The sequence below is a fragment of the Onychomys torridus genome, chromosome 3 (genome assembly GCF_903995425.1).
Source record: "Onychomys torridus chromosome 3, mOncTor1.1, whole genome shotgun sequence".
NCBI lineage: Eukaryota > Metazoa > Chordata > Mammalia > Rodentia > Cricetidae > Onychomys > Onychomys torridus.
In genome coordinates, this window is record NC_050445.1 from 82,829,224 (window position 1) to 82,839,088 (window position 9,865).

The window sequence follows — 9,865 nt, forward strand, 5'->3', positions numbered from 1 at the left end:
TACACACAAACACATATCCCAAACACAACACAACATACGCTGGGGTGGAGTCTGTATGGAACTGATCTAGGACTTCAAGGTCAATACTTTTCCTTAAAGGATAGAAAGGTCAAGCTCCAGAAGAAATCATGAATCTGAGACCACAAGGCTAAACAGAGCTGCAGCTGAGGCCTATGGTCTTCTGCCTAGATCTCAGTGCATTGCCCTAAGTGGCCAATGCACAAAAGAATCCAGTAGAGATTTCATCCTGGAAGAAAGTTCCTGTGTGTAGCTGCAGTCGGAGCTATGGAACGGCTTCACATTATATAATTTTATTCAAACTGATATGGGCCAACAAATATAAATGTGCGTGTGTGTTCACTGTTTTAAAACATTTTAATGTTTAAAACATGATTTACTAATGCTGCTAAGGATGTCTAGAATTTGATTTACTGCATAGTATTGGATGTTTATACTTGTTCCTTGTGGAAATTCTTGCCAAAGAGCCATTTTATCTACAGGAATAATAAATAAGTCAATATGTGGATGGCTGTGCACATTTTCCCCATATGCAGCCGTACTTGGTAGATGCTGCTTTGCACACAAACACTCCAAAGGTAAACTTAAGAGACTCACACAAGTCCTTGATGTCCAAGGTACAGCCAGTGTCAAGATCAGCCAGGCATGGTGGTGCACACCTGTAAGCCCAGCATGTTCGAGGCAGAGGCAGGAGGATCAGAAGTTTGAGATCATCCTCAGCTATGTAGGAAGTTCGTAGCCAGCCTGAGCTATATTTTTTGAGACTCTTGTCTCAAAAGGGGGGGGGGGGTAGGTAAGATGATCCAGTGGTTAAAGCCCTTGCTGTGATGACCTGTGTTCAGATCCTTGAGTTTGGATCCACAGATCCCATGTAAAACGCTGGAGGTGGCAGTGTGCATCTATAACCAAACATTTCCATAGTGTGATGGGAAGTGGAGGCAGGAGAATCGCCCAGAGCTCATGTGCTGCCTTGCCTGGAGCACGCAGTGCAGGGACAGAGACAAGAGAGACCTCACCTCAAAACAAGATGGAAAATGAGAACTGACTCCTAAAAGTTGTTCTCTGACCTCCAAATGCATGAGCCTTGATGTTTGTGTGTGCAGAGCCAGTCAGAGCCACAGTCACAGACACAGTCACACACACACACACACACACACACACACACACACACACACACACACACACACACACACACACACACACACAAATCAGGGCTGGAGATGTAGCTCAGTGCTTGCTTGGCATGCACAAAACCCTGGGTTCAATCCTTAGCACCCCAGAATGGGTCTGTTTCCTGTGATCCTAGGACTTGAGAGGTAGAGGCAAGACAGGAACTTCAAGATCATCCTCAGCTACACAACAAGTACAAGGCCATCCTAGGACACACAAGACTGTTTAAAGAGAGAGAGAGAGAGAGAGAGAGAGAGAGAGAGAGAGAGAGAGAGAGAGAGAGAGAGTGTGTGTGTGTGTGTGTGTATAGATGGTTCAGTGCAGTGATTCTCAACCTGTGGGTTGCAACCCCTTTGGGGTTTAAATGGTCCTTTCACAAAGATTACATATCAGATATCCTGTATGTCAGATATTTACATTATGATTCATAATAGCAGTAAAATTACAATTTTGAAGTAGCAACAGAATAATTTTGTGGTTGATGGTCACTACATGAAGAACTGTATCAAAGGGTCACAGCATTAGGAAGGTTGAGAACCACTGGCTTAGTGGTTAAGAGCACTTGTTCCTCTGCCAGAGGACCTGAGTTCAGCTGCTAGCACCCAGATCAGGCAATTCGCAAATGCCTGTAACTTCAGCTCCAGGGGATCCAGTACCCTTTTTTGGCCTCCATGCATAGAAATACACAAAGAGGCAGAAACACATACACATAAATAAATAACAAATTCTTTTAAAGGCAGCCAGCAAGTCTAGATTCCAAGTGCCATTTGGGTTTGAGGCATAATGGGTCTACAAGCATACTTAGTGTGTTTGTTCATCCATTCATCCACTTAATGTGCTGGCTTCCCGTTTGTAACAGAATGCAGTGTAAAGGAGAAAGGGGTTTGACCCATGGTCACTTGGTTCTGCTGCTTCTAGGCCTGTGATGAGGCAGAGCTTGGGGGCAGAGAGCACATCCGTGGTTGAGCAAAACAGCTCAGGGCATGGTGGACGGGAGGCCGAGAGCGTGCATGAGCGTGCCTAGAGACAGGCTATGCCTTCAAAGGCACCTTCTCAGTGACCTACCTCCCCCCAATAACTCAGGGATGAGTTTTGTAGTGTCCTCACGGACTAAGCCTTTAGCACATGACCTGTGGCTCAGTCGTTAGGTTAACTACAGTGTCAGTTTACTCTTGGTGAAGGCTTAGCAGCGACACATTTCCCCGGATTCTATGGGTGAATCCCATGAAGGCTGCTGAGATTATTTAATTCTCACAAGAATCCTATAGCAGAAGGGTTCCGTCTACTTGAGGGGAAGAGGTGGTGTTCCTTTTGCTTGCTCACTTGTTTTTATTGCTCCCTCCAGTGTGGTGATACTATATTTGTAAAATGTGATTTTATTTGTATATTAATAAAGTTGCCTTGGGGTCAGAGTAAGCAATAGCAGAAGCTGGGCGGTGGTGGTGCACGCCTTTAATCCCAGCACTTGGGAGGCAGAGCTAGGTGGATCTCGGTGTTCAAGGACACAGACAGCATGGCAGACACACACCTTTAACCTCAATACCAACCATAGAAGACCTGGAGGTCTGTACAGACAGGCAGTGATGAGGAGGTCATGTGGCTGGGTTTACAACCAATGAGAAGGTAGAACAGAAAGTCTGTATAAAAGACAGGACAAAGGAAGTAGGTCTCTTGCAGAGAGGAAAGACAGCAGAAGCAGTGAAGGGTAAGGTTTGCAGCTCTTGCTCTGACCTCGTGGCTTTTAACTCTGCAATTAGATCTGTGTTTCTTATTTAACAAGACAGTTACATCTACACTCCAGTTATGGAAATAAATAAAACCCAGTGTGAATAAAAAGATAGAAGTCAGAAGACCATGAGAAAGTAGTCTGGAATGGCTTCCATGGAAATCCACAGCTAATTTTGCTAACTACGGTTGTTGTGTGTGTGTGTGTGTGTGTGTGTGTGTGTGTGTGTTAGTGTGAGTGAGTGTGTGAGTGTGTATGTGTGTGTTGGGTAGACAGCTGTATTTTTCTTTCATATAAACAGGATTATACAGTAATGTAATTCTACACTCAGTTGTTTTTATTACATCCAGCCTCACTGTGGGCATCACAGTGCACCTGCACACCAGACCACACCAGTGTCCATAGAGCCCCAGTTCCCTCTTGCCCATGGCTGTATACTTTTGCTTTGCAAACTCATGGGGTGAACCAGGCGTGGTGGTACACACCTGTAATCCCAGCTGCAACAGGAGCTGTGATTTCAAAGCTAGCCTGGGCTAACTAGTACATTGCTGGTTAGCCTGGATACAGTGAGACTCTATCTCAAAAAAGTAAAACAAACAAACAGAACCCCCCAAAGCTTTGGGCATTTCTGTTGCCTTCCTCAACCTACCCGTCTCACTTTCCTAGGTGGTGGGTCTTCTCTTGCCCAACCAGACACTGGCATCCACTGTCTTCTGGCAGGTAAGAATCTGTGGAGAGAGTTTCTGAAGGCAGGGACAGACAGACAGACAGACAGTCAGACAGACACACACACACACACACTGATATGGAACTTCCTCACCCCATTATCTTCTGCTTCATCCAGGCCCCTGGGTCAAGTGCTTCTATCCTGCTGCCCTTATCCCTAAACCACCAAGACCTTCTTCTGCTGAACAGGCCCCCAGCACCCAGTGTGATGCCAGCCATTTGTGTCACTTTAACCTCCAGATGGAGGTGGTGAGGGGTCATGTACCCTCACCTGGAACACGATGGCACGTTAGTGGCAACTCATTCTGTCCATTGGTTGCTTGACCCATGGCCAGTGACCAGAGGCCTGTGGCCTTTTTCTGATGTCAGGGTCATGCCAACCAGAAAGAAACTTCTAACAGAGCCTCTGGCAGGCAGAGTGGGGTCAGATAATGGAGCCTCTGTAGGAGGTGAATCCCACTAGCTTCTGGATTCTTCTGGGACAGTTTGTCCGTTCAGATCTTGGATGTAAATGGTATCAGCATCCTGAGGACTGTACCACCACCCCAAGCTTCCACACTCACCTAGACGTCCCCTCAGCGTCCTCATCTCTCTGTGCATGTAGAAAGTTTCCCATGATTTCTGGCAGGAGTGGAGGTGGGGTCTTCCATAGAGGTGACCGTACCTTCTCTCACGTCTCTCCTTGTTGCCTCCAGTGGCTGAACCAGAGCCATAATGCCTGTGTCAACTATGCAAACCGCAATGCTACCAAGGTGAGTGTTGCCGCTTTCTCTGTGCGTGGCAGGTTCAGGTGGGAGTGACCTGGTCATTCTCTCTACAGTGCGACAGGCCACCATCATTGCTGTCAAGCACTGTCCCCTTTGAGCACTTGTTTGTGCTGCCAGCCCCACAGGCAAGCAGCATTCAGCTTCCCTGGCATGGGTCAGCAGGAGCCCCTGGGAAGAGCCCTGCAAGAAGTGGGTAAAATAAGGGAGGTCTCTAAGGTGTGAGTTCTGCTGGTTTCTGGGTTCTCGTAGAGAAGCTCGTGCACTCCGATACTGGATTCAGAAGGTATCAGCGTCCTGAGGACTGAACTGCCGTAAGCTTCTGAAATCACCTAGGAGCCAGCTCAGTGTCCCCAGCTCCAGATTGCTGACCATACAGCTGGTCTCTGATAAGGCCATCTTTCCTTCTGGGCCATCCTCGGATCCAGAGGAATCTAGGTTCCTTCTAAGGGTATTGGTGAAATTATTAAGGCCACTCCATGTAGTTAAAAGGGAGGTTTATTTTGTGGGGTAACTTACAAATGAAGGGTTAGGTTGCAGGGTCTGGCAAAGATATAGCGCAGTCCGCTGGTGTTCTCTGGAGAACTCTGCTCGGTCTACCTCCTGACTCCAGCGTCCCGGAACCAAGAGAGCGACCTCCTCCCGATCCTTGGTCTTCCGCTTCTTCCTCCGCCCTGCCTCATGGGCGTGACCATTACCGAAGCCTCAATGGGGGTTGGAACTTCCAGGCCAATGCTGGAATGGCTATCCACTACATAAAGGGCCATTCTTAATGTATTCTGACAGTGGCAAAGAGAGCAGAGTTAGAAGCTGGCCTTTGTAGTGGGAACTTGAGGGGCCAGAGACTCTAAGGACACCATCTCATCTAACCCTGCATACCTAGCCTCGCTTGCAGGTCTCACCTATATGGCTCCACTCAGTTGCCTCCTGTATAACCTTAAACCAGCTACTCCAAACTGCAGTTGTAGCAAAGACAGGTTCTTCAGCTTTTCTTTAATTCTTTTTTACGTTGGGACTTGAGATCTTTTGTTCTATGGAACTACTGGGCAACAGTAATGTACTGACAGTGAAGCCCCCTGATGCTTGTGCTGAGGGGGCTGTGAGAGCCAGCTAGACTGTGGCTGGTGAGACAATGCCATCTCACACAGACAGTGTGCCAGGCCTAAATACCTGCTCACAACACAGCCTTCCTAATGGGATCCCTAACAGCTTGGGCATAAAGGACCTGTGTGGGCCCCTTCTGTTTCCCACCGTCAGTCAGCAGTGTCTGCCCAGATCTTTCTGGAATAGGGCAGAAGTAAAGGAGCCCAGTGATACCTGCCCCTGCCTTGTATGTTCTGCTTCGAAGGTTGCTGAGGGAGGCCTGGGCCCCTTTGGCTTCCTGAGGGAGTGCTTCACGCTGGCCAAGGAGACTGCTGGAGCTTTGGACACCCATTGTGTCTACCTTTCTGCCTGTCTTCCAGCCTTCACCTGCATCCAAGTTCATCCAGGGCTACCCGGGAGCTGTCATCAGTGCTGTCTCCATTGCTGTGAGTAACTCCACCCAGCTCCCACGGGCTGCTGCCACGGTGTGGGGCGTGGGGTCTTCGAGGGATGCCCAGCCACTCTTCAGAGAAGAGGCCCTGATAGGAAGAACACAGATTGGCACTCCAGGCCATCGGGGAGGATGGAGATGCAGAGTTCAGGGTAGGGAGGTCAGCTGTCTCTCTGTCCCCGCACCCAGCACTCTCTTTAGAACGGCTCTACTGTTTGTCTCCCTAGTGCAGGATTTTCCTCCGAGCAGCCTCTGGGGCACAGTCTCTGGCTGTCTACAGTCCCAGTTCACTGCTTCCAGACTCAGGAATTTCCTCTCCCTGACTGAGCTAGGGGTCCCTGGACAGCAACGGTGTGAAGCTTGGGGCTCCCTGAGTGAAGGGTGTGTGTGTCTTTTTCTTGGTCTTTACTTGTCACTTAGAGAAGGCCCTTGGCCTTCAGCCAGACTGGTATAGAGGGGACAGAATTGTCTCTAGGCAACCTCTTTGGTCTTGGCTGGAGGGTCACTCGTCCAGCCTCCCCGGGAGGTTTAGAGAGCTCGTCAAGCCAGGCTCATGTTGAGTCTTTGCAGACCTGTAAGAATAAAGCTGGGGGGCTGGGGAGCTGGAGAGATGGCTCAGCCTGAGTTCAATTCCCAGCAACCACATGGTGGTTCACAACCACCCGTAACAAGATCTGGCGCCCTCTTCTGGTCTGCAGGGACACATGCAGGCAGAACACTATGTACATAATAAATAGATATTAAAAAGAATAAAGCTGGACTGAGTGAGAGTGGGTTTGGTGTTTCCCAGGTGGGGACAGCAGGCGGGCAACAGTGTCATGGGCCACAGCCAGAGCCAGGGCTCAAGCCTCGGAGACATTGTCCAACCTTGCTCCTCCCCTGGATGTATGCCACTTCCTGGATCCCCTTTGGAGTGGCTTCTTCTAACCAACTCCAGGGGTTGCAGTGCCCTCCACAGCTGTCATCTCTGTCACTAACAACACAACAAATGCATTAATTGTCAAAAAAGAACGGGAGTACAATCAGGGCTGTGCATGCGGCTCAGCCGCTAGAGTGCTTGCCTAAGCATGTACACATCCCCAGCACCACATGAAACAGGTCATGGTGGTCCATGCCTGTACCCAGCATTCCTGGGGTGGAGGCAGGAGGACCAGAAGCTCAGTCATCCCAGGTATGTAGTGAGTTTGAGTCAGCTTGGGCTCCATGGGACTCTGTCTTGACAACAAAGATGGCTGAGCAGTCAAGAGTTTGATTCCCAGCACCCTTGTAGTGGCTCACAACCATCTATAATCCTTTGCTGGCCTCTGCAGGTGCTGTACACTACACACATGGTGCACATACACGCAGGCAAAACATGCACATAAAAGCAATTAAAATTTTTTTTTAGAAGATAGAAAATGCAAATGAGCATGAAGAAAGAATTCACATACGCTAATCTTTTGATAAACCCTCTTCCCTCATCTCTTCTGTCACTAAACATAATTGGACACACTGTGACAAGCCATCCATCCTACACAGTCATTGCTAATGCTGTCCTTCTAAAGGAGAGCTCTGGGGCTGTCCTCAAGTGGCCTCTTCATTTCACTCCCACGCAGAGTGGGACCACTCCATCTCCAAGTGGCTGTTAAGTGGGCCATCCCTCCATGTGCCTGGGATCTCATTCTTCCCCTGAATCCTATGCCTTACTGCCAGTTAGAAGCTATATGCAGCCAGACCTGTGTAGACGGCTCACAGCAGAAAAACCCTGGTAGCCTTGCAACCCTGCAAGAGCTTAGTGTGGGAGTCAGAAAGACGGAGGCTTCCTGACTGTGCTGGGCCAGGGCTCTCCTGAGAAGGGAGAGGGCTCATTCACCACCTCCCTGCTCTGCGAGGCAAGAGGAGTTCGGAGCCTCCCTGGCTCAGCTATTTCAACAGCCTCTGCCTTTCTGGAGATGGTCTGATGAAGCAGAAGGGTCTGGGAGGAGGGGGGCCATACAGGGAAGGGCTTGAGTGAAGAGGTCATTGCCCTGGTACCTTCCCCTTGGGCCTGTGGCTGAAATTCTACTTCTGAAAGCTGTGGCCTCTCTTGAGTCCCAGTCCTAAGGATCCAGCTGGTGGTGGGGTCCTGTTCATTCCATCCCTGCACTTCCCAGGCCTGCACCAGCTCAGATAGCCTGGAGGAGGAACATAGAACCTGGCAGAGTTACTTGGGCCTTCCCACTGGGCTGGGCTTGCACAGTGCGGGACACCCTCCACCTCCTCCTCTTTGCTTTGTTCCCAGATTCCCTCAGAGGAGATTTGCTTTGACCTAAGTCCCAGAAACGTCTTGTTCTTCCCACACTCAGTCACACCCTGTCCTCTCATTGTCCCCAGGGGATTACAAGTTAGCTAGGGACAGGCACCTGTCCTGTCCCCTACAGAGGGAACCATAGAGCCCTGTGCCATAAATACCTATTAATTAGGCTGCTGATTGATCGCTGGCCTTGAGAGGCCCCTCCTCTCCTCTCCAGGAGCCGGAGCCTTAGCAGTGGCATGTCCCTCTGCCTGACAAGTTCACACAGCAAGGGGCTCCCTCAGGCAGATGGAGTGGAGTTCCTGACTTGGAAAATGGCAGCTTGCTTTCTTTTCTGGTGTGTGGATAAATCACAAAACTGCCTGAGACAGGGGCTTGATTTTATTTTCCTCTCCCTTGTTCCCTGGAACCCCAGGCCCTGCGGCCTCATTAACTGATTTCGGCTTCAATTAGAGACAAATCCCCTCCCAGGGCGAGCCTGTTAGGAGCAGATGACCTGCAAACAAGTGTCACGGCCCCAGTGGTTGGCCCAGTTCTGGCATTAATTAAAACGAGTCCCTACAAGCAGGTGGCTAGATGGGGCCCGATGGGCTGAGAGCAGATCCCAGAGACTAAGCTAAGCTGAGGTGCAGCTTCCTCTGTGGAGTCTGCAGAGCCTCGTCTCTCTCTCTCTCTCTCTCAGGAGAACCCTCGACCTTGGTCAGTAACCCCCCCTTCACCAATCAGACATTCCTCCCAAATGAAGCCTCATGCTGGGCCCTGTTGTTAGTTATTATGGCACTCTTACCCTGCGAGGAACCCGTCCCGAACACGACAAACCCACAGAAGAGCTGTTTATTAATAGAGGATAGAAGATAGAGGTGACAGGCCTGTGTGAAGCACACACGTGAGTGAGGAGAGAGGAGAGAGACCTGTGCTACACGGCGCCGGCTTTTTAAAGAGTGGGCCGTGAATGTGTACAGGACCGCATGTGGCTACTCCACGCATGCGTATAGATTACATGGCTGCGCGCTTTACGCAACCATGTAAAGCCACGGAGTCCTAGTCACGCGAGATGTTCTGACCTGGAAATGGCTATTTTGAACCGGAAATAACTAGGCGGTCCGCCGGGAAAACCCAACCGTGTGGACATGTTGTGATTTTCTATCACCCTGGACTGGTGGGATGAGAAGCTTCTCTGGGGATCTCCTAAATAGATTTGGCAATGTCTGGGCACTTGCTTTAGAATAAAAAAGAAATCCCATCTTAAGTTATTTTTGAAACCTAGCAATTTGCCGTCTTTTAACAAAGGAAGCCTCTCTCGGTTTTCTTTGTGTTTTTCTTCTGAAGTTCATGTGGGATGCTTCTAGGCTGGCTGGTCCTCATGATCTCTGTGAAGGGAGAGAGCAGGCAGGATCCTCCTCTTTCTGCAAAGCCTGGGATGGGCCAGACCCTTTGCAGGAGACCGAGCTGCAGCTATGGCTTTCCAGATGCTGGGAGGGTGAGTGGAGAGCACTGGGGCCGTCAGAACCCCGGTGGCGCTGACTCTGAGGTACCTAACTCAGTCTCAGGGATGACACAGGGCGCAGACGGAGAAAGCCAGCAGAAGGCAGGGCTGGATGTCCTAGAGAGAGGGCACAGCAGATTCAGAGGCATGCAGGAAGATGGGAACGGAT